Consider the following 23585-nt stretch of genomic DNA (forward strand, 5'->3'; position numbering starts at 1 on the left):
AATAGTGTATCTTCCTATCTGAAAATCCTATTTTCAATCAAGACGGACAAGCTACAATGTTTTGTTAACATAAGAAAGCATTTAGTAAAAGCAATTTACATTGTGTTAGCTCCATATATTTTTCATTAGGTAGGATGTCATACTAATAAGCATAAAGTTCTTGAAATCATCAACCTAAACACTTTCTCAAAACCACACCCTTTCCCTTTTTTACCACATTTAAAGATAAACTAAATAACGCATCCTTTAAGTTTTGAACCAACTCAAGTCCATTCAAACCCCTTTTTGGCTCTTAAAACAAAAAAAATATATTTACTTTCAGCTTGCTAAAAATTTTAACATAATATATTATTTGAGTATGAATTTCATAGTTGAAATGTTAACTAAAGAATAACAAAAGCAGAAATCCAATGAAAGACCGTTTTAGAAATTTTATAGTAATTTGGATTTCAATATTTCTGGATAAAGAACCCATATGGAATACATAGATCAAGTAATGTTTCTATGGTATCAGTATTTTGCTTTCTATCGACCACAAAAAGTCATTTGTATTAATCATAACTTGTGATGAAACAGATATTAACAAACCTTAAGTAGTTGAATATATTAGAACAATATCTCCAAACATTGACTAAACCATATTTTCGAAGCCATTCTTCATAAAATTCATACACCCATCGGATATATCTGTGACCTATGCTAAGGTTAAGTAAATCATACTTTATGTCATCTATTAACTTGTATAACAAATATTCCCTTAGAATTCCTGAAAGATAAAATAACATTGCATTAGATAAAAAATATTTTAATTGAAGAAAATAGTTTAAGAATCAAACCCTAAACTTCCATTGATTTTGTAAGAATCATAAACCAGTTCTCCCTTCCTATCATTATGGTTTTTCAAGGGTCAATAGAATATGAAATTAAAAAGATGAAAGAGAATTAAATCTTCTAACAGATCAATTAACAAACTAAAGAATATGTATATTACCTGATCATCTAGAAGAAGTTTAAGAATTTGATTTCTGAACTGATAGCCACTGAAGAAACATCAATATTTTATCCTTTTTACCTTTATGGTCGACCGTGTAGAATATGAAAAATAGAGAATATTGTTTATGGGTTTGGAAAGGAAAGAAGGAGATAAATTTAAACTATTTGATGAAATTGGAAATGGTGGATATCAATAAAGAAGGTTTTGGAAACTTCGAAGAAGCTTGAATGGGAACTACAACCAAATAATGAGCAAACACCATTATCAAGCAGGGACAGTAGTGGTGGTGAGCTTCAGAATTCGATGAAGAAGAGTGAGAAGATTAGGTTAAGTTCCAGAAAAGAAAACAATTAAGTACCCTAGAAATAAGACGATGCGAAGTGGAAAAGAGGGTAGAGGCCAACAGAGTAGGGAGAACAAATGGTGGAAGGAGAAGAAATGGTGAGAGGTTACTGATACCAGAACCAAGCCTTTAAAAATGGCATGATGATGTGATTTGAGTGAGAAATCCGTGGTTGGACAACCCTTTTTTTCCACGATGACCCTAAACTCTAACCTAATTCCTTAGCTGTGCTGAACCCACATAGGGTGAAGCAACATGAACAGAAGATGGAGTGAAAAATATGGGATTAGAAACAAGAAAAAATTGTTCAAGCAAGTTAGGTAACCAAACCACCCCTGAACATTTGATTAGTCAACCTACGATGATCTAAGCACCGTCACCAAGTACACCATCTTCTTTATCCTCAGCTTTTGAAACAAGAAGCTAAAATAGGAGAGTTTGAATACACTACATCCTAACAAAGATTTACCGATAACACATAATAGAAAGAAAGAAACCAATGATGCAATTCCAAATTTAAAATAAAAAAAACAAATGGAGAAAACAAAACCAGAAGCATAGATTTATAGCATAACCCTAATCTAAACATCCATCCCAAGTAATGTTCAAAAAAGATTAGAATGCAGAACTCAAAGACACATGCAGAAGAATACCCAAGCTAGAAACACTAACAATTCAATTCTATAGTAGTCATATAACAAATAGAGACACACATTGAAAAGATAAGAATTCACAAGATTTTCATTTTTGATAGAATCGAACCGTAGCAACTAAAGCAGAACTCTCTTCGGATGGAACATTCAATTAGACTGTACCAACAGTGACTAATTTCAAATCAATTGTCACATTGCGTGATCGTCACGATCCCTAACAATCTGCAACTGCAATTCTTCCATAACTCCTGCATCATCCGACGACATAATCGAAGAAGAATTTTCCAAAAAAAAAAAGAGAAAATTCTACATCAGTTATGGCTCCACGAGATTTCTTTGTGTTATAGATATATCAATTAATATGTTTGGCTCAGTTACATAATGCACGAAAATCTGTCTCTCAACAAATTTCTCTCGGCAAGTATATCAAATTCTCCTCAAGTAAAATCTCACAATAGAGTGAGGTCGAATCCCACAGGGATTAATTGGTTGATCAACTTTAATTAGAGGAGTGTTCTAGTTGAACTGAACCAAAGTTGAATTGAGAATTGCAGAAAATTAAATGGCGGAAAACTTAAATGGCAAGAAATGTAAATAACAGAATGTAAAAGGCAGAAATCAAATTGTAGAAAGTAGATTACAGGAAATTAAATTGCAGCAACTTAAAAGGGATTGGGGATTATTCAGCATAAATGTAAACAGCAGAAAATTAAAGAAAGGGAAGATCAGAATGGGGAATTCATTGGGCTTAGGAGATATTGCATTCTCCGGATCAAATCATTTTCATCTCTTCCTCAATCAATGCATTCATTGATCTTCTTGGCAATCTCAGGTGATTGGATCCCAGTGTCTTGGCTCACCAATCTCTCTAAGCTTGAACAATTGCCCAATGTCTTGATTTAATTGCTCATGGGAAGAGATGAAGTTTGGTCACTGATTATACCACACACTTTCATAGATCAAAGTATTGGTAGGGTTACATGTCACTATATCCATCCAACCCCTAAAATAATCCGATGTGAGAAAGCATTTCTAGCATGATTTCCTTATTCCTCTCTCAAGGTTCAGAGGAAATCCAATTATGAACAATTTTTTTGTTAAGACAATTGTTCAATTGAATGAATATTGAAAGCTTTCTAGCAAAATCAAGAGAAAAAATAGAAGAAGAATGAAAACTATTATCAATCCATTGAATTACAACAGAGCTCCCTAACCCAATGAAGAGGGGTTTAGTTGTTCATAGCTCTGGGAATGGAAATTGAAATTGAAAAGTGCATTCAAAGTAACTGAATTACAGAGAAAGTAAATTACAGAGTATTTCTAATTCTGGATCCCCAAATCCTAATCTCCTTTCTAACTTAAACTCTTTGCTATTTATACACTTTCTTCAATTGGTCTTCAAGTCTTTGGATTGGGCTTTTGGCATTTGTTGAAGCAAGTTAGAGTGGCTCTCAACGATGTTGAAGAGGGACATTTGGCAACTAACGTTCATACTTTGGACGGGTGCCTAATTATAACAGAATTGGCAGAGTTGGTATCAACATTGGTGATCAACGTTTACAGGAAAACATTGGGTCAAACGCTTTTTAAAAGAAAAGGAATTCTGGGCTTTGCCAGCAACGTTTAACTCAACGTTGGTGCACCAACATTTTCCTGGTGGCACGTACGCGTCGCCCACGCGTACACGTGGATGGTCATTTTTGCATTCCACGCGTGCGCGTAGCTCAAGCATACGCGTCAAACTGCTAAAATTTGCACTCATGCGTACACTTCATTGCAAATTTTCCCAACTCCAGAAATAAAAAATTATCGCAGACGTTGGACTTAACATTGGTTCACCAATGTTCCCTCCAACGTTGGCCTGCTCACGCGTACGCGTCACCCACACGTGCACGTCGCTGCTAATTTCTCCAACTCCATATTTGAACTTTTTATTGCAGGCGTTGGAGGTAACGTTGGTTTGGCATCGTTCCCTCTAACCTTCACTTTGTCACGCGTGTGCATCACCCACGTGTATGCGTGGAGTATCAATTACCACAGTTTCCGCGTGCGTGTCGCCTACACGTGCGTGTCGCAACCAATTCTTCCAACTCCAGAAACCAAAATTTATCAAAGACGTTGGAGGTAACGTTGGTTTACCAACGTTCTTTCCAACGTTGGCACCAGTACTTGCAAAACGTTGCAATTCACCCTTTTCCTCCAACGTTGGAGGCAACGTTGGTGTGCCAACTTTGGCCACCAACGTTGCTTCCTCTTCTCCTCTCCATGGCCCTTTTAGTTGCTTGCTTGCTTGCCTTTCTTCATCTTCCTTCTATGGCCTTTTGTTGCTTGCTTCTCTTTACCTATCATCAATCAACATATACATCAAACCTTTGCTAGATTCACAAGAGTCTGCATCATTCATAATAAATAAGTAGCTATAGCATAAATCTTATGAAAATGGATCAATTTAACCCTGTTTGAATGAATCAAGGTGTGTATAAAACTTCCATCCAAATACTTACTTATTGCTCAAGAAAGTGCATAAAACCTACTACAAACAAAAGAAAAAGGCTAGTGAAACTAGCCTAAGATGCCTTGGCGTCATTACACTACGTTAAAATTCAAAACTAATCAATTTTTACAAGTTTCACTTGTATGCGTTTTAGAGTATCATAGGTTTTATTATGAAATAAAAAATATTTTATTTTTGAATTGTGTAAAGATAGAAATATTTACGTTATGTTTATTATGATGAGGGTATTTTAATAGGCTAGTCAATAAAATTAATTTACACGTATTTTACTCACAAGGCCACAAATATTACTCTAAAAATTACTTTTAGCGGTCATTTATTTTATTTTTAACGAAAATAAAAATAGCCACTAATACATTTACAGACAATTAGACATTAGCCGTCTTATGCTTTATCACTAAAAAGTTTTAGTGACAATTACGCAATTTTCAGTAAAGACCTTTTTAATGGCTGCTAAAAGTTATAACTTTTTACGACAATTATACCATTGTCGATAAAGACCATTTTAATAGCCACTAAAAGTTATAACTTTTTGCAACCATTTTCTCAGAAATTTATATGGCCAGTAAAAATAATTCTAAGATTATAATGTTATTCATTTTTAGTTGCCATTGTTATTGCTGCTAAAACCTTAAGTCATTTTTTTAATTATATTATACTCATTTTATTAGAGCTAACAAGCTATTTTTTTTCGAAAATCTCATTTTTTTTAGAACAATTATTATTATTTGTAAATAACATAAATATACTAAAATTAATTACTACAAAATAAAATATTTCATTAAACACAATATCCATTACAAGTCTATATATACCATTTAGCTAGGAAGTAGGTTTTAATGTAATCCAAGTCTTAAGCATCAAATATGGAAAATTGAAATAGCAACATCTAATAAAATATATCTTAAAATGAGTTGTTGGTGATCAACACTTGGATTCCTATAGTTAAGAAACCAGATCATATGCATCTGGCTTTCCCTTGGTAGTTTTGTCAAAGAAAAAAGAATAGAATGAAGTGATGGTCAATACAAAGGATGCCATGTAAGCTTTTATCCTAAGATTACTTGAGTGTTCCCATGCCTTTGCAAACAACATAACAACACAGACGATGAAGCTCAGAACACTATAGAGAAATGTTTTGAGCAAGTTCCACTCACCAAATAAAGTGTTAAAGGCAGAAGTCATAGCATAACAGAGTAGTCCAATCACAGCTGAAGCAATACCCACAAATCTCCATAGCATAATGTTTCTCCTCTTTTTTATTTGGCTCTGAACTACTTCCCAAATTTCTTCTTATGCTTCTTAGCCTACAATTAAAATTAAAACCCAAACATTCCACTACAACAAATATGGGTTTTGGCAACGCCAAATTTTGTAACATCTTAAAACCGTTCTCTTAGATAGTTTTAGACAACGGTTTTTTTTAGTGTTACCAATGAATTCAATTTTTCATTATTTTATAGCAACAAACTAAAACCGTTCTCTTTGACTATTTTAAAGAACGGTTTTATAACCGTTACCAAGATTTGTTTTTAGGCAACGGTTTTTTATTGTTGTTTAAATAATTGTACAAAAGAAATGCATAAAAACCGTTGTCAAAATGCTACACTTTAAAACCATTCTATTAGATAGTCTTAGACAACGATTTTTACAGTGTTGCTGTTGAAGTTCAATTTTTCATTACGTTATAGCAATAAAAAAAACCGTTCTCTTTGACTATTTTAAAGAACGGTTTTATAACTATTACAACAATTTTTTTTCAAACAATAATTTACTAATATTCTTTAAATAATTATCCAAATTAAAAGATACATATAAAAATAATTATAAATAATCATATAAATTTAAACAATTTTTTCTATAAATACTATAATTTATAGAATACTCAAAAATTATTGTTATAAATATATAACAAATATTATTTTTGAAAATAACAAAATTAAAATAAATTTATAATAAATATTATATATTTTTGTTATAAATATATAAAAAATATTATTTTAAAAAATAAATTTATAATAAATTAAAAAATTAAAATTAAAATAAATTTATAATAAATATTATATATTTTTATTATAAATATATAACAAATATTGTTTTAAAAAAAATAAAATTAAAATAAATTTATAATAAATATTATATATTTTTTGTTTAAACTCCCTCTAAATCCTAACATAACCAAACTTGGAGAAACTCTCTTTACTAAAAATAATTAAATATATATTTAATCTAAAGTAATTAGGAGTGATATGTAATTTTTTATAATAATTAAAATTTAAATTAATTATAATTTTTATATAATATTTATTATAATTGAATATTTGGTATATTTAAAATTATAATTTTGTTAATTAAAAAATAAAAAAGAACTATATAATTTAATTTAAATAACTTATATTATGAATAATTTATGACTTAATTTGAGTTTTTTATTTTTAGAAAATAATCTATTAAGAATGATTAAATTAATTTTTATAAATATTTTGAGATTAAGTTAATTAATATTTTTGTATAATTTTATTATAATTAATTATTTTATATAATTTAAAATTAAAATTTTTATAATAAAAAATTATATAATTTAATTTAAATAATTGATATTTTGAATTTAAACGTTAATTAGTAAATCATAATTAATATGTTTATTTATAATTTAAATTAAAAATAATTATTTTTATTCAATAATATATTAATAAATAATATTTTTAAATAATTATAAATAAAATATATTTAATTTTAAAATTATTATTCTATTCAATAATTTTATTAAAATATCTATTTTATCTATATTATTTTATAAAAATTTAAATAATATTCATATTATATTGTTTTATAAATTATATTATTTCATAAATTATATTTTAAATATTTTATCTATATTGTTTTATGAAAATTTAAATGCTAAATTTTCAAATTAAATAAAAAATTCTAGTTTCCAAATTGAAAAACCTAACTTTAGAACTCCACCCCTCCTGAGAAAAGAGAAACACAGAGAGAAGAGAGAAACCTAAACCCCGCGATGAAGAAGAAGGGAAGGAGAGGGAGAAGAGCACGCCGGCGTCGCGCCTCACCGCCGTGGAGCCCATCACACGCTTCGCCGCCGTCATGTCACCGTCAATCTGGCCGTGCAAGGGGGAGAGCTGCCGCTGCGGGAAACGCGATGGTGGAGAGGACGCCGCCAGCTCTGTCGCACCTGGTCGCTGTCGAGTGATGACAAGTCATCATATGCTAGCTTTGCAAGCATTTTTCACTTGTTTCATTAGGTTTTATGCACTTTCTTGAGTTACAAGTAAGTCATTTGAGTAGAAATTCATGTGTACTTGGATTCAATCAACCATGAGTAAATTGATGCATTTTCATGAGGTTTTATGCTATAATTGCTTATATGTCAAGGATAAGAAGAAGTCTCATGATTTTAGCTTAGCTTTGATGCATTTGTTTCGTTGATGATAGGTGGAAAGGAAGCTAAAGAAAGGAAAGGCAAAGAGGCAACTAGAAGGCCATGAAAGGAAGCAAAGGGAAGCAACGTTGGAGCCAAAGTAGGTGCTCCAACATTGCTGGAAACGTTGCTCCCCACAGCCTGAAGGGGTATACTTCTAACAAGAATAACTTGAGCTACAAAGCTCCAAATGAGGTGATTCCATAAGCATTGGAAAGTAAGAATTGAGAGCTTTCCAAGCATATATGGCACTACATGGTGGACACAAAAATTGAGGGAGAAAACTGCCCCAAAAAGTGCATAAACAAACATGGCACCAACTTGTAGTAAGGCCAGCTGACCTCTGCACCTTCGACGGAGTATAACTCGAGCTGTGGAGCTCCAAATGATGCGCTTCTAACGGCATTGGAAAGTAGACATTCAGGGCTTTCCAAAAATATATAATAGTATGGGGTGCACAGCACGTTTGAGCTTCCGAATCTGGCAATGTTCTCAACGTTTGCGCCAACATTTGCCTCAAACTTGAGGTCAAACGTTGGCTCAACAATTAACCCAGGAGAAGCCAACGTTTGCGCCAACGTTTGCCTCAAACTTGAGGTCAAATGTTAGCTAAAAACAAGCCCTAGAGAAGCCAAAGTTTGTGCCAACGTTTGCCTCAAACTCGAGCTCAAACGTTGGTTCAACAACAAGCCCTGGAGAAGCCAAAGTTTGCGCCAACGTTTGCCTCAAACTTGAGGTTAAACGTTGGCTCAAAAACTAACCCTGGAGGAAGCAAAGTTTGCGCCAACATTTGCCTCAAACTTGAGGTCAAACGTTGGCTCACAAATACACCAGGGGGACTTAACATTTGCGCCAACGTTTGCCTCAAATTTGAGGCCAAACGTTGGCACAATTACACAATCAGGGGGACTTAACATTTGCGCCAACATTTTCCTCAAACTTGAGGTCAAACGTTGGCTGCAAAATGGCCTTGGAGGGAGCATGTTTGAGCTCACGTTTGACCTCAAACCTGAACTCAAACATGAGTGACAGATAATTACCGTTCTGCATAATTTTAACAATCCAACGTTTGAGTTAAAGTTTGCCTCAAACTTTGACTCAAACTTAAAGGCTCCAGAGTCCAAATTGCAAACGGATTTTTTCTCAAGTCCATGAGCAACCAACTGAGGCTATCTTCAATCCAATTCCATCAAGGCCAAGGCCCAAATTCAAGGCTTCAAGACCATTAGAAGAAAGTGTATAAATAGAAGTTAGTTTGATTTAGAATAGGACATCAACTTTTACTTTTGAATTTTTCACTTCTGTTAGAAATTGGAATTGTAATTTGGAGAACTTTGATCTTGGATCTGGGAGGAGAATTGAATTCTCTTCCTCTTTAGATTTCTTGTTTTCTTTACTGCAAAGCTTTACTTTAGTTTTGGTTGTTGAAAATTGAGGAAATTTTGTCTCAATCTCACCTTAAGATCTCTCTTTGTTTCTTTCACTGCACCATTGGAGAATTGAGATTTAAAATTGATTTCTGAATTGGATCAAGGAAGGTAGTGAGATCTAGACTTAGTTTTCTTGTCTCTTGACCCCTGAGATCTGGAATTTCCTTTCTGTTCATCTGCTAAGGCTTTTTCAAGCCAATTTACTTTCTTGTTTGAGATCTACTTCAATTCAATTCATCTTTTACTTTCTTGATTGTTACAATTTACTTTTCTCTTGTTTAATTTCTGCAATCCCAATTCCCAATTTCTTTTACAATTCAAGCAATTTACATTTCTTGCACTTTAAGCTTCAGTCATTTACATTTCTTGCAATCTAAGTTTCTGCAATTTATATTTCTTGCACTTTAAAATTCAGCTTCTTTAATTTCTCTACACTTTAAATTCTTGTCAATTATCCCTCTCCCTTTAAATTTCATGCAATTTAGTTTCTGTTGGATACAAATCACTCAACTCAACTCTTGTTCGCTTGACTAAATCAACCACTAAACCAAAATTGCTCAATCCTTCAATCCTTGTGGGATCGACCTCACTCACGTGAGTTATTATTACTTGATGCAACCCGGTACATTTGCCGGTGAGTTTTGTGTTGGATCGTTTTCCACACATCAAGTTTTTGGCGCCGTTGCCAGGGATTGATTAGATTGACAATGATTAAGTAAGGTGGTGGTCTAGATTAAGCATTTTTTCTTTTTCTTTTTACTAAGCATACTAACTGTTTGAATTTTTGTTTAAGCTAACACTAACTTCACTCTAGCAATAGAGTGTTTAATTTTGGTTCCTGGTTCTGTGTTTATGTCAGGAGGAAGAAGCGATGAATCCACACCTTTTGATCCTAAAACACTTTGGAGGTTGAGAAGAGAACCAAGAAATGGAGGAAAATCCAACAAATCCACAAGTTGGAGTGGCCAACGACAATGGTCAGCCCCAAAGGAGAGTATTGGCTTCATATACATTTGCTAATCCAAGGCATTGTGGGAGTAGCATCCTTACCCCAAATATCGATACAAATAACTTTGAATTAAAGCCCCAACTCATCACCTTGGTGCAGAACAACTGTTCTTATGGAGGAGGCCCCTTGGAAGATCCAAACCAGCACCTATCCACCTTCCTGAGGATATGTGACACAGTGAAGACCAATGGTGTGCATCCTGCCAGTTACAAATTGTTGCTGTTTCCATTTTCCCTGAGGGACAAAGCTACTCAATGGTTGGAGTCATTTCCAAGAGAAAGCATCAACAATTGGGAGGATCTAGTGAGCAAGTTCTTAGCCAAGTTTTATCCTCCTCAAAGGATCATCAGGCTCAAAACAGAGATCCAAACATTTACTCAGATGGATGGAGAGTCATTGTATGAAGCATGGGAGAGATACAAAGCTTTACTCAGGAAGTTTCCACCAGAGATGTTTAATGAATGGGATAAACTCCAAAACTTCTATCAAGGACTGACATTAAAATCTCAAGAGGCTCTGGATCACTCAGCTGGAGGCTCTTTGCAACTCATGAAAACTGCAGAGGAGGCCCAAAATCTCATTGATATAGTGGCAAACAATCAATACTTCTTTGCTCATCAAAGACAACGCCAACCATCACAAAGAAAAGGAGTACTAGAATTGGAAGGAGTGGACACCATCCTAGCTCAAAACAAGATAATGCAGCAGCAGATTCAACAACAATTTGAGCAGATGGCTAAAAAGATTGATAGCCTCCAAGTTGCAGCAGTAAATACAAGCCAACCATAAACTCCTTGGGGGCAGAATGAAGAAAATCAAGAGGATCAACAGCAAGAGCAAATTCAATATGGGCACAACCAAGGTTTTGGATCAAGTGAAGTTTATGGTGACACTTACAACCCCTCCTGGAAGAATCACCCCAACTTCAAATGGGGAGACAATCACACTTAGACTCAACAGCCATGGCAAAGGAATTCAACCCAAAACAGTTGGAAAAATACAAACCACAACAACCAGCAAAACACTAACCACAATCCATATAGAAAACCCCAAAACAACCACCCAAATTCCAACTATTATCCATCCAATAATTCAGTCACTAACCAAAACAACCATCATCCACATTCTACCCACAAAATAACCCCACAAATAGTTCAAACAACTTCCAGCAACAACCATCTCACTTTACACAACCACAACCAAATCCAGACTCCCAAAGAATCTCTAGTCTAGAGATAATGATGGAGAAACTCATGAAAAATCAAGAGATGGCAAGACAAGATCAGGAAGTAGCACGAAAGGATCAAGCAACAAGTAAAAACCAAGAGACTTCAATCAAAAACTAAGAAGCTTCAATCAGAAATCTTGAGAGGCATATGGAACAAATGGCTAAACGAATCGCAGAAATTGGTGAGAAGCAATCAAGTGCATCCCCTAGTGCCACTCAAGACCACCCAAGGGACAAAGGAAAAGCTACAAAGTGGGAGGAGTGCAAAGCAATCATAGTGGGAAGTGAGAAGACTAGGGAGAAGGAAGCCATCAATCAAGAAGAACACAACAGAGAAGTTCCACAAGAAGAGACAGAAGAGAGGAGTGAAGAGGAGAGAAAGACCAAGACTGCAAAAAGCTCAAAGAGAGATAAGAACATCCTTGAAATACAGCTACAAGAGAAGAAGGAAGGGGTGAAGCCAGATGTCCCAAACTTCCGTACCCTCAGAGGTTCAAAAAAGAAAACGAGGATAAGCAATACTCAAAGTTCCTGGACATATTCAAGACACTCAGCATCAATATTCCTTTCTTAGAAGCACTTGAACAGATGCCATTATATGCCAAATTTATGAAAGAAGTGCTGATGAGCGGATAATTTATACGCTTTTTGGCATTGTTTTTAGTATGTTTTTAGTAGGATCTAGTTACTTTTAGGGATGTTTTTATTAGTTTTTATGTTAAATTCACATTTCTGGACTTTACTATGAGTTTGTGTGTTTTTCTGTGATTTCAGGTATTTTCTCGCTGAAATTGAGGGACTTGAGCAAAAATCATATTCAGAGGTTGAAGAAGGACTGCTGATGCTGTTGGATTCTGACCTCCCTGCACTCAAAGTGGATTTTCTGGAGCTACAGAACTAAAAATGGCGCGCTTCCAATTGCGTTGAAAAGTAGACATCCAGGGCTTTCCACCAATATATAATAGTCCATACTTTGGCCGAGTTTAGACGACGCAAAAGGGCTATGAACGCCAGTTCTACACTGCAGTCTGGAGTTAAACGCCAGAAACACGTCACGAACCAGAGTTGAACGCCAAAAACACGTTACAACTTGGCGTTCAACTCCAGAAGAAGCCTCTGCACGTGTAAACTTCAAGCTCAGCCCAAGCACACACCAAGTGGGCCCCGGAAGTGGATTTATGCGTTAATTACTTACTTCTATAAACCCTAGTAACTAGTTTAGTATAAATAGGACTTTTTACTATTGTATTAGACATCTTATGATTTTTAGTTCATCTTTGAATCATATTGATCACGTTTGGGGGCTGGCCTCTCGGCCATGCCTGAACCTTCATCACTTATGTATTTTCAACGGTAGAGTTTCTACACTCCATAGATTAAGGTGTGGAGCTCTGCTGTTCCTCATGAATTAATGCAAAGTACTACTGATTTTTATTCAATTCAACTTATTCCGCTTCTAAGATATTCATTCGTACTCCAACATGAATGTGATGAACGTGACAATCATCATCATTCCCCCACGAACGCGTGCCTGACCATCACTTTCGTTCCACCTTAGATTGAATGAATATCTCTTGGATCTCTTAATCAGAATCTTCGTGGTGTAAGCTAGATTGATGGCGGCATTCATGAGAGTCCGGAAAGTCTAAACCTTGTCTGTGGTATTCCGAGTAAGATTCAGGGATTGAATGACTATGACGAACTTTAAACTCGCGAGTGCTGGGCATAGTGACAGACACAAAAGGAGGGTGAATCCTATTCCAGTATGATCGAGAACCTCAGATGATTAGCCGTGCTGTGACAGAGCATTTGGACCTTTTTCACAAGAGGATGGGATGTAACCATTGACAACGGTGATGCCCTTACATAAAGCTTGCCATGGAAAGGAGTAGGACTGATTGGATGAAGACAATAGGAATGCAGAAGTTCAGAAGAACGAAAGTATCTCTATACGCTTATCTGAAATTCCCACCAATGAATTACATAAGTGTTTCTATCTTTACTTTCTATTTTTATTATTTATTTTCGAAAACTCCATAACCATTTGATATCCGCCTGACTGAGATTTACAAGGTGACCATAGCTTGCTTCATACCGACAATCTCCGTGGGATCGACCCTTACTCACGTAAGGTTTTATTACTTGGACGACCCAGTGCACTTGCTGGTTAGTTTTATCGAAGTTGTGACAAATCATAAATTAAGATTAGAGCACCAAGTTTTTGGAGCCATTACCAGGGATCACAATTTCGTGCACCAAGTTTTTCGCGCCGTTGCCGGGGATTGTTTTTAGTTTGGACAACTGACGGTTCATCTTGTTGCTCAGATTAGGTAATTTTCTTTTCAAAAAGTTTTCAAAAATCTTTCAAAAATTTCTCCTTTATTTTTAAAAAAAAAATTTTTTTATTTATGTTCTTCAGAATTTTTAAGAATGAATTCTAGTGTTTCATGAAGCATGTTGAAGCCTGGCTGGCTGTAAAGCCATGTCTAAATCCTTTTGGACTGAGGCTTCCAAACCATCTTCATAGAGGCAAGTTAATTTGATAATTAATGAGTAGTATATCTGAGTTACGTGCTGAAGCTTGGCTGGCCATTGGCCATGTCTAGTATTTTGGACCGGAGCTTTCACTGAAAGCTTGGCTGGCTAGTGAGCCATGTCTAATTCCTGGACTGAAGCTTTAGACTAAGAATGCAAGATTCCTGGAATTCATATTAAAAATTTTGGAATCCTTATTTTTCTTTTTCAAATTAATTTTCAAAAAATACCGAAAAAAAAATTAGAAAATCATAAAAACCAAAAATATTTTGTGTTTCTTGTTTGAGTCTTGAGTCAAATTTTAAGTTTGGTGTCAATTGCATGTTCATCTTGTATTTTTCGAAAAAATCATGCATTCATAGTGTTCTTCATGATCTTTAAGTTGTTCTTGGTAAGTCTTCTTATTTGATCTTGATGTTTTTTTTTGTTTTGTGTCTTTTCTTGTTTTTCATGTGCATTTTTTTCCTTCATAGTGTCTGAACATGAAAGATTTCTAAGTTTGGTGTCTTGCATGTTTTCTTTGCATTGAAAATTTTTCAAAAATATGTTCTTGATGTTCATCATGACCTTCAAAGTGTTCTTGGTGTTCATCTTGACATTCATAGCATTCTTGCATGCATCATGTGTTTTGATTCATAATTTTCATGTTGTGAGTCATTTTTTTTGTTTTTCTCTTTCATCATTAAAAATTCAAAAAATAAAAAAAATATCTTTCCTTTTTTCTCTCATAAAATTCAAAAATTTGAGTTGACTTTTTCAAAAATTTTTAAAAATTTAGTTGTTTCTTATGAGTCAAATCAAATTTTCAATTTAAAAATCTTATCTTTTTCAAAATCTTTTTCAAAAATCAAATCTTTTTCATTTTTCTTATTTTTCGAAAATTTTAAAAAAATATTTTTCAAAAATATTTTTCTTAATTTTATATCATATTTTCGAAAATATCTTCAACAATTAATGTTTTGATTCAAAAATTTCAAGTTTGTTACTTACTTGTTAAGAAAGATTCAAACTTTAAGTTCTAGAATCATATCTTGTGATTTCTTGTGAGTCAAGTCATTAATTATGATTTTAAAAATCAAATATTTTTCAAAACTAATTCTAATCATATCTTCCTATCATATCTTTTTTTTAAAATCTTATCTTTTTCAAAAATTTGATTTTCAAATATCTTTTCTAACTTCTTATCTTCTTATCTTTTCAAAATTGATTTTCAAGTCTTTTTCAACTAACTAATTGACTTTTTGTTTGTTTCTTATCTTTTTCAAAACTACCTAACTAACTCTCTCTCTCTAATTTTCGAAAATCTCTTCCCTCTTTTTCAAAAATTCTTTTTAATTAACTAATTGTTACAATTTTTAATTTTAATTTGATTTCATTCCTAATTTTCGAAAATCACTAACCCCTTTTCAAAATTTTATTTTCAAAAATCTTCCTTCTCTCTCATCTCCTTCTATTTATTTATTCATCTACTAACACTTCATCTCACCCAAATTCGAACTCCCTCTGCCATCTGTGTTCGAATTTTCTCTTCTCCCTTCTTTACATTACATTCTTTTCTTCTTCTACTCACACAGGGGAACCTCTATACCTGTGTAAAAAGGATCCCTATTATTATTATTTTTCTGTTCCCTCTTTTTCATATGAGCAGGAGCAAGGATAAGAACATTCTTGTTGAAGCAGACCCTGAACCTGAAAGGACTCTGAAGAGGAAACTAAGAGAAGCTAAAATACAACAATCCAGAGATAACCTTACAGAAATTTTCGAACAGGAAGAGGAGATGGCAGCCAAAAATAATAATAATGCAAGGAGGATGCTTGGTGACTTTACTGCACCTAATTCCAATTTACATGGAAGAAGCATCTCCATCCCTACCATTGGAACAAACAATTTTGAGCTGAAACCTCAATTAGTTTCTCTAATGCAACAAAACTGCAAGTTTCATGGACTTCCATCTGAAGATCCTTTTCAGTTCTTAACTGAATTCTTGCAGATATGAGTGGTATGCGAAATTGTTACTCAGGTTGTGAATTATTGTTCGAAATTGATTCCCTGGCGATGGCACCAAAAAAATGGATACATAGAACCATGGTCTAAACATATCTTCACAACTTCGCATAACTAACCAGCAAGTGCACTGGGTCGTCCAAGTAATAAACCTTACGTGAGTAAGGGTCGATCCCACGGAGATTGTTGGTATGAAGCAAGCTATGGTCACCTTGTAAATCTCAGTCAGGCGGATATAAAATAGTTATGGAGTTTTTGAAATTAATACTAAAATAAGGATAGAAATACTTATGTAAATCATTGGTGAGAATTTCAGATAAGCGTATGGAGATGCATTCATTCCTCTGAACATCTGCTTTCCTGCTGCCTTCATCCAATCAGTCTTACTCCTTTCTATGGCTGGCTTTGTGTAAGGATGTCACCGGTGCCAATGGCTACTTTCAATCCTCTAGGGAAAATGGTACAAATGCTCTGTCACAGCACGGCTAATCGTCTGGAGGCATTACCCTTGTCGTTGGTTGCATCCTATTCCTCTCTGTGAAAATGGTCCGATGCGCTGTCACTGCATGGCTAATCATCTTGGAGGTTCTCGATCATACTGGAATAGAATTTACTATCCTTTTGCGTCTGTCACTACGCCCAGCACTCGCGAGTTTGGAGTTCGTCACAGTCATTCAATCCCAGAGTCCAACTCGGAATACCACGGACAAGGTTTAGACTTTCCGGACTCTCATGAATGCCGCCATCAATCTAGTTGATACCACGAAGATTCTGATTAAGAGATCTAAGAGATACTCATTCAATCTAATGTAGAATGGAAGTGGTTGTCAGGCACGCGTTCATAGGGAATGATGATGATTGTCACGTTCATCACATTCAGGTTGAAGTGTGAATGAATATCTTAGAGGCGAAATAAGATGAATTGAATAGAAAACAGTAGTACTTTGCATTAATCTTTGAGGAACAGCAGAGCTCCACACCTTAATCTATGGAGTGCAGAAACTCTACCATTGAAAATACATAAGTGATAATGGAGTTCAACGGTGTCAGCCCCAGAGGGGAACCGGAATAACCAAGACTATGAATACAATGATAAAAATTTCTATTTATAATAAACTAGTCACTAGGGTTTACAGAAGTAAGTAATTGATGCATAAATCCACTTCTGGGGCCCACTTGGTGTGTGCTTGGGCTGAGCTTGAAGTATACACGTGAAGATGTCATTCTTGGAGTTGAACTCCAGCTTTTGTGCCAGTTTGGGCATTGAACTCCACTTTGCAACTTGTTTCTGGCGCTGGACGCCAGAATTGGGCAGAGAGCTGGCGTTGAACGCCAGTTTGCGTCATTTAAACTTAGGCGAAGTATGGACTATTATATATTTCTGGAAAGCCCTGGATGTCTACTTTCCAATGCAATTGGAAGCGCTCCATTTGGAGTTCTGTAGCTCCCGAAAATCCATTTTGAGTGCAGGGAGATCAGAATCCAACAGCATCAGCAGTCCTTCTTCAACCTCTGAATCTGATTTTTGCTCAAGTCCCTCAATTTCAGCCAGAAAATACCTGAAATCACAGAAAAACACACAAATTCATAGTAAAGTCCAGAAATGTGAATTTAACATAAAAACTAATGAAAACATCCCTAAAAGTAACTAGATTCTACTAAAAACATACTAAAAATAACGCCAAAAAGCGTATAAATTATCCGCTCATCACAACACCAAACTTAAATTGTTGCTTGTCCCCAAGTAACTGAAAATCAAATAGGATAAAAAGAAGAGAATATACTATAAATTCCAAACTATCAATGAAACATAGCTCCAATCAAATGAGCGGGACTTATAGCTTTTTGCCTCTTGAATAGTTCTGGCATCTCACTTTATCCATTGAGGTTCAGAATGATTGGCATCTATAGGAACTCAGAGTTCAAATAGTGTTATTGATTCTCCTAGTTCAGTATGATGATTCTTGAACACAGCTATTTTATGAGTCTTGGCCGTGGCCCTAAGCACTTTGTTTTCCAGTATTACCACCGGATACATAAATGCCACAGACACATAATTGGGTGAACCTTTTCAGATTGTTACTCAGCTTTGCTAAAGTCCCCAATTAGAGGTGTCCAGGGTTCTTAAGCACACTCTTTTTTTTTCTTTGGACCTTGACTTTAACCGCTCAGTCTCAAGTTTTCACTTGACACCTACACGCCACAAGCACATGGTTAGGGACAACTTGGTTTAGCCGCTTAGACCAGGATTTTATTCCTGTAGGCCCTCCTATCCACTGATGCTCAAAGCCTTGGGATCCTCTTTATTTACCCTTGCCTTTTGGTTTTAAGGGTTATTGGCTTTTTTCTGCTTGCTTTTTCTTTCTATTTTTTTTCTTTTTTTTTTCTGCATGATTTGTTCTTTGCTGCTTTTTCTTGCTTCAAGAATCATTTTTATGATTTTTCAGATTATCAAATAACATGTCTCCTTGTCATCATTCTTTCAAGAGCCAACATATTTAACATTCTTAAACAACAACTTCAAAAGACATATGCACTGTTTAAGCATACATTCAGAAAACAAGAAGCATTGTCACCACATCAATATAATTAAACTAAGTTCAAGGATAAATTCAAAACTCATGTACTTCTTGTTCTTTTGAATTAAAACATTTTTTATTTAAGAGAGGTGATGGATTCATAGGACATTCATAACTTTAAGACAAAGTTACTAACTACTAATGATCATGTAATGAAGACACAAACATAGATAAGCACTTAACATAGAGAAAACGAAAAACAGAGAAAGTAAGAACAAGGAATAAGTCCACCTTAGTGATGGTGGCGTTTCCTTCTTGAGGAACCAATGATGTCCTTGAGCTCTTCTATGTCTCTTCCTTGTCTTTGTTGCTCCTCCCTCATTGCTTTTTGATCTTCTCTTATTTCATGAAGGATGATGGAATGCTCTTGATGTTCCACCCTTAGTTGTCCCATGTTGGAACTTAATTCTCCTAGGGAGGTGTTGATTTGCTCCCAATAGTTTTGTGGAGGAAAATGCATATGAGGCATCTCTGGGATCTCATGGTGATGAGCTTCATGCGCCTCTTGAGCTCCATGAATGGGCTCTCTTGCTTGCTCCATCTTTTTCTTAGTGATGGGCTTCTCTTCCTCAATGTGAATGTCTCCTTCTATGGAAGCTCCAGCTGAGTAACATAGATGGCAGATAAGATGAGGAAAAGCTAGCCTTGCCCCAGGAGAGGGCTTTTTGGCTATTTTGTAGAGTTCAAGGGAGATGACTTCATGAACCTCTACTTCTTCTCCAATCATGATGCTATGGATCATGATGGCCCGATCCACAGTAACTTCAGATCGGTTGCTAGTGGGGATGATGGAGCGTTGGATGAACTCCAACCATCCTCTAGCCACAGGCTTGAGGTCCAATCTTCTTAGTTGAACCGGCTTGCCTTTGGAGTCAATCTTCCATTGAGCTCCTTCCACACATATGTCCATGAGGACTTGGTCCAACCTTTGATTAAAGTTGACCCTTCTAGTGTAGGGGCGTTCATCTCCTTGCATCATAGGCAAGTTAAACGCCAACCTCACATTTTCCGAACTAAAATCTAAGCATTTCCCCCGAACCATTGTAACATAGTTCTTTGGATCCGGGTTCTTACTTTGATCATGGTTCTTGGTGATCCATGCATTGGCATAGAACTCTTGAACCATTAGGATGCCGACTTGTTGGATGGGATTTGTTAGAACTTCCCAACCTCTTCTTTGAATTTCATGTCGGATCTCCGGATACTCATTTCTTTTAAGTTTGAAAGGGACCTCGGGGATCACCTTCTTCTTGGCCACAACATCATAGAAGTGGTCTTGATGAGCTTTGGAGATGAATCTTTCCATCTTCCATAACTCGGAGGTGGAGGTTTTTGTCTTCCCTTTCCCTTTTCTAGAGGATTCTCCGGTCTTAGGTGCCATCAATGGTAATGGAAAAATAAAAAGCTTATGCTTTTACCACACCAAACTTAGAATATTGCTCGCCCTCGAGCAAGAAAATAAAGAATTAGATGAAGAAGAAGAAGAAAAGATGGAGAAGAGGGGGGAGGTGTCTTTCGGCCAAGAAGAGAAGAGAGGGTTGTGTTGTGTGAAAATGAGGAAGAATGGAAGGCTTTATATAGGGAAGGGAGGGGGGGTTAAGGTTCGGCCATATGGGTGGGTTTGGGTGGGAAATTGATTTGAATTTTGAAGGTAGGTGGAGTTTATTGGGTAGGTTTATGGGGAAGAGTGGGTGGATGTGAGTGGTGAAGGGTTAATAGGGAAGAGAGATGGAGGTGATAGGTGAAGGGTTTTGGGGAAGAGTGTTTATTGGGAATAGAGGATGATTGAAAAGAGAGAAGAGAGTGAGTGGAGGTAGGTGGGGATCCTGTGGGGTCCACAGATCCTGAGATGATCCTGTGGGGTCCACAGATCCTGAGGTATTCAAGGATTTACAACCTTGCACCAAATTAGGCATGTAAAATGCCCTTGCACACAACTCTGGGCGTTCAGTGCCAGGTTGGTGCCCATTTTGGGCGTTCAACACCCATTTGTTGCCCATTTCTGGTGTTGAATGCCAGAACCATGCTTGTTCTGGGCGTTTAGCGCCAGCTCCTCTCCAGGGTGCAATTCTGGCGTTCAGCGCCCAGATGATGCCCATTTTGGGTGTTCAGCGCCGAGATACTGCCCATTTTGGGCGTTCAGCGCCAGAACCATGCTTTGTTCTGGCGTTGAACGCCAGGCAGGTGCTTCCTCCAGGGTGTGATATTTCTTCTGCTGTTTTTGATTCTGTTTCTAAATTTTTCGTTTATTTTGTGATTCCACATGATCATGAACCTAAGAAAATATGAAAAAAATAAAATTAGATAAATAAACATTGGGTTGCCTCCCAACAAGCGCTTCTTTAATGTCAATAGCTTGACAGTGGGCTCTCATGGAGCCTCACAGATGTGCAGAGCTTTGTTGAGACCTCCCAATACCAAACTTAGAGTTTGGATATGGGGGTTTGACACCAAACTTAGAGTTTGGTTGTGGCCTCCCAACACCAAACTTAGAGTTTGACAGTGGGGGCTTTGGTTGACTCTGCTTTGAGAGAAGCTTTTTCTGCTTCCTCTCCATGGATGCAGAGAGAGATCCTTGAGTTGTAAACACAAGGTTGTCCTTATTTAATTGAAGGATCAATTCTCCTCTGTCCACATCAATCACAGCTCTTGCTGTGGCTAGGAAAGGTCTTCCTAGGATGATGGATTCATCCTCTTCCTTTCCAGTATCCAGGACTATGAAATCAGCAGGGATGTAAAGGCCTTCAACCTTTACTAACACGTCCTCTACTTGTCCATAAGCCTGTTTTCTTGAATTGTCTGCCATCTCTAATGAGATTTTAGCAGCTTGCACCCCATAGATTCCCAGTTTCTCTATTACAGAGAGGGACATGAGGTTTATTCTTGAACCAAGGTCACACAGAGCCTTAAAGATCATGGTGCCTATGGTACAAGGTATTATGAACTTTCCAGGATCCTGTCTCTTCTGAGGCAATGTCAGTTGATCCAGATCACTTAGTTCATTAGTGAACAAGGGAGGTTTATCTTCCCAAGTTTCAATACCAAATAATTTGGCATTTAGCTTCATGATTGCACCAAGGAACTTGGCAGCTTGCTCTTCAGTAACATCCTCATTCTCTTCAGAAGAGGAATACTCATCAGAGCTCATGAATGGCATAAGAAGGTTCAATAGAATCTCTATGGTCTCTAGATGAGTCTCAGATTCCTTAGGTTCCTCAGAGGGAAGCTCCTTATTGATCACTGGACGTCCCAAGAGGTCTTCCTCCTTGGGATTCACGTCCTTCTCCTCTCTTGTGGGTTCGGCCATGGTAATTAATTCAATGGTCTTGCACTCTCCTTTTGGATTCTCTTCTGTATTGCTTGGGAGAGTACTAGGAGGGATTTCAGTGATCCTTTTACTCAGCTGGCCCACTTGTGCTTCCAAATTTCTAATGGAAGACCTTGTTTCATTCATGAAACTCACAGTGGCCTTAGATAGATCAGAGACTAAATTTGCTAAGCTAGATGGATTCTGCTCAGAATTCTCTGTCTGTTGCTGAATGGATGATGGAAAAGGCTTGCTATTGCTAAACCTGTTTCTTCCACCATTATTAAAGCCTTGTTGAGGCTTTTGATCCTTCCATGAGAGATTTGGGTGATTTCTCCATGATGGATTGTAGGTGTTTCCATATGGTTCACCCATGTATTTTAACTCTGCTATTGCAGGATTCTCAGGATCATAAGCTTCTTTCTCAGAAGATGCCTCTTGAGTACTGTTGGATGCAGCTTGCATTTCATTCAGACTCTGAGAAATCATATTGACTTGCTGAGTCAATATTTTATTCTGGGCCAATATGGCATTCAGAGTATCAATTTCAAGAACTCCCTTCTTCTGAGGCGTCCCATTACTCACAAGATTCCTCTCAGAAGTGTACATGAACTGGTTATTAGCAACCATGTCAATGAGTTCTTGAGCTTCTGCAGGCGTTTTCTTTAGGTGAATGGATCCACCTGCTGAAGTATCCAATGACATCTTTGATAGCTCAGATAAACCATCATAGAATATATCCAGGATGGTCCATTCTGAAAGCATGTCAGAAGGACACTTTTTGGTCAGCTGCTTGTATCTTTCCCAAGCTTCATAGAGGGATTCACCTTCTTTCTGTCTGAAGGTTTGAACATCAGCTCTAAGCTTGCTCAGCTTTTGAGGAGGAAAGAATTTGGCTAAGAAAGCCGTGACCAGCTTATCCCAAGAGTTCAGGCTGTCTTTGGGTTGAGAGTCCAACCATATTCTAGGTTTGTCTCTTACAACAAAAGGGAAAAGCATGAGCCTGTAGACTTCAGGATCTACTCCATTAGTCTTAACAGTATCACAGATCTGCAAGAATTCAGTTAAGAACTGAAAAGGATCTTCAGATGGAAGTCCATGAAACTTGCAGTTCTGCTGCATCAGAGAAACTAGCTGAGGTTTCAGCTCAAAATTGTTTACTCCAATGGTAGGAATGGAGATGCTTCTTCCATGTAAATTGGAATTAGGTGCAGTAAAGTCACCAAGCATTCTCCTTGCATTATTGTTGTTGGGTTCAGCTGCCATCTCCTTTACTTGTTCGAAATTTTCAATAAGGTTGTCTCTGGATTGTTGTAATTTAGCTTCTCTTAGTTTTCTCTTCAGAGTCCTTTCAGGTTCTGGATCAGCTTCAACAAGAATGCCTTTTTCTTTGTCCCTGCTTATAAGAAAGAGAAGAGAAAAAGAAAAGAAGAGGAATCCTCTATGTCACAGTAAAGAGGTTCCTTATTGTTAATAGAAGAAGAAAAGGAATAGGGGTGAAGAAGAATGAAGAATCCAAACACCAAGGTGATGATAGGAGCAGAGATG

General features: G+C 36.3%; 1 non-coding gene across 1 annotated transcript; it reads left to right on the top strand.

Annotated features, from left to right (window-relative positions):
- Positions 1-22796: 22796 nt before the first annotated feature.
- LOC148565200 (small nucleolar RNA R71) lies at positions 22797-22904 on the top strand. The gene has a single exon (XR_015884496.1). It is a non-coding gene; the product is annotated as a small nucleolar RNA R71 (small nucleolar RNA).
- Positions 22905-23585: the final 681 nt, after the last annotated feature.

The sequence above is a fragment of the Arachis ipaensis genome, chromosome B5, assembly GCF_059453495.1.
Source record: "Arachis ipaensis isolate K30076 ecotype BB chromosome B5, ASM5945349v1, whole genome shotgun sequence".
NCBI lineage: Eukaryota > Viridiplantae > Streptophyta > Magnoliopsida > Fabales > Fabaceae > Arachis > Arachis ipaensis.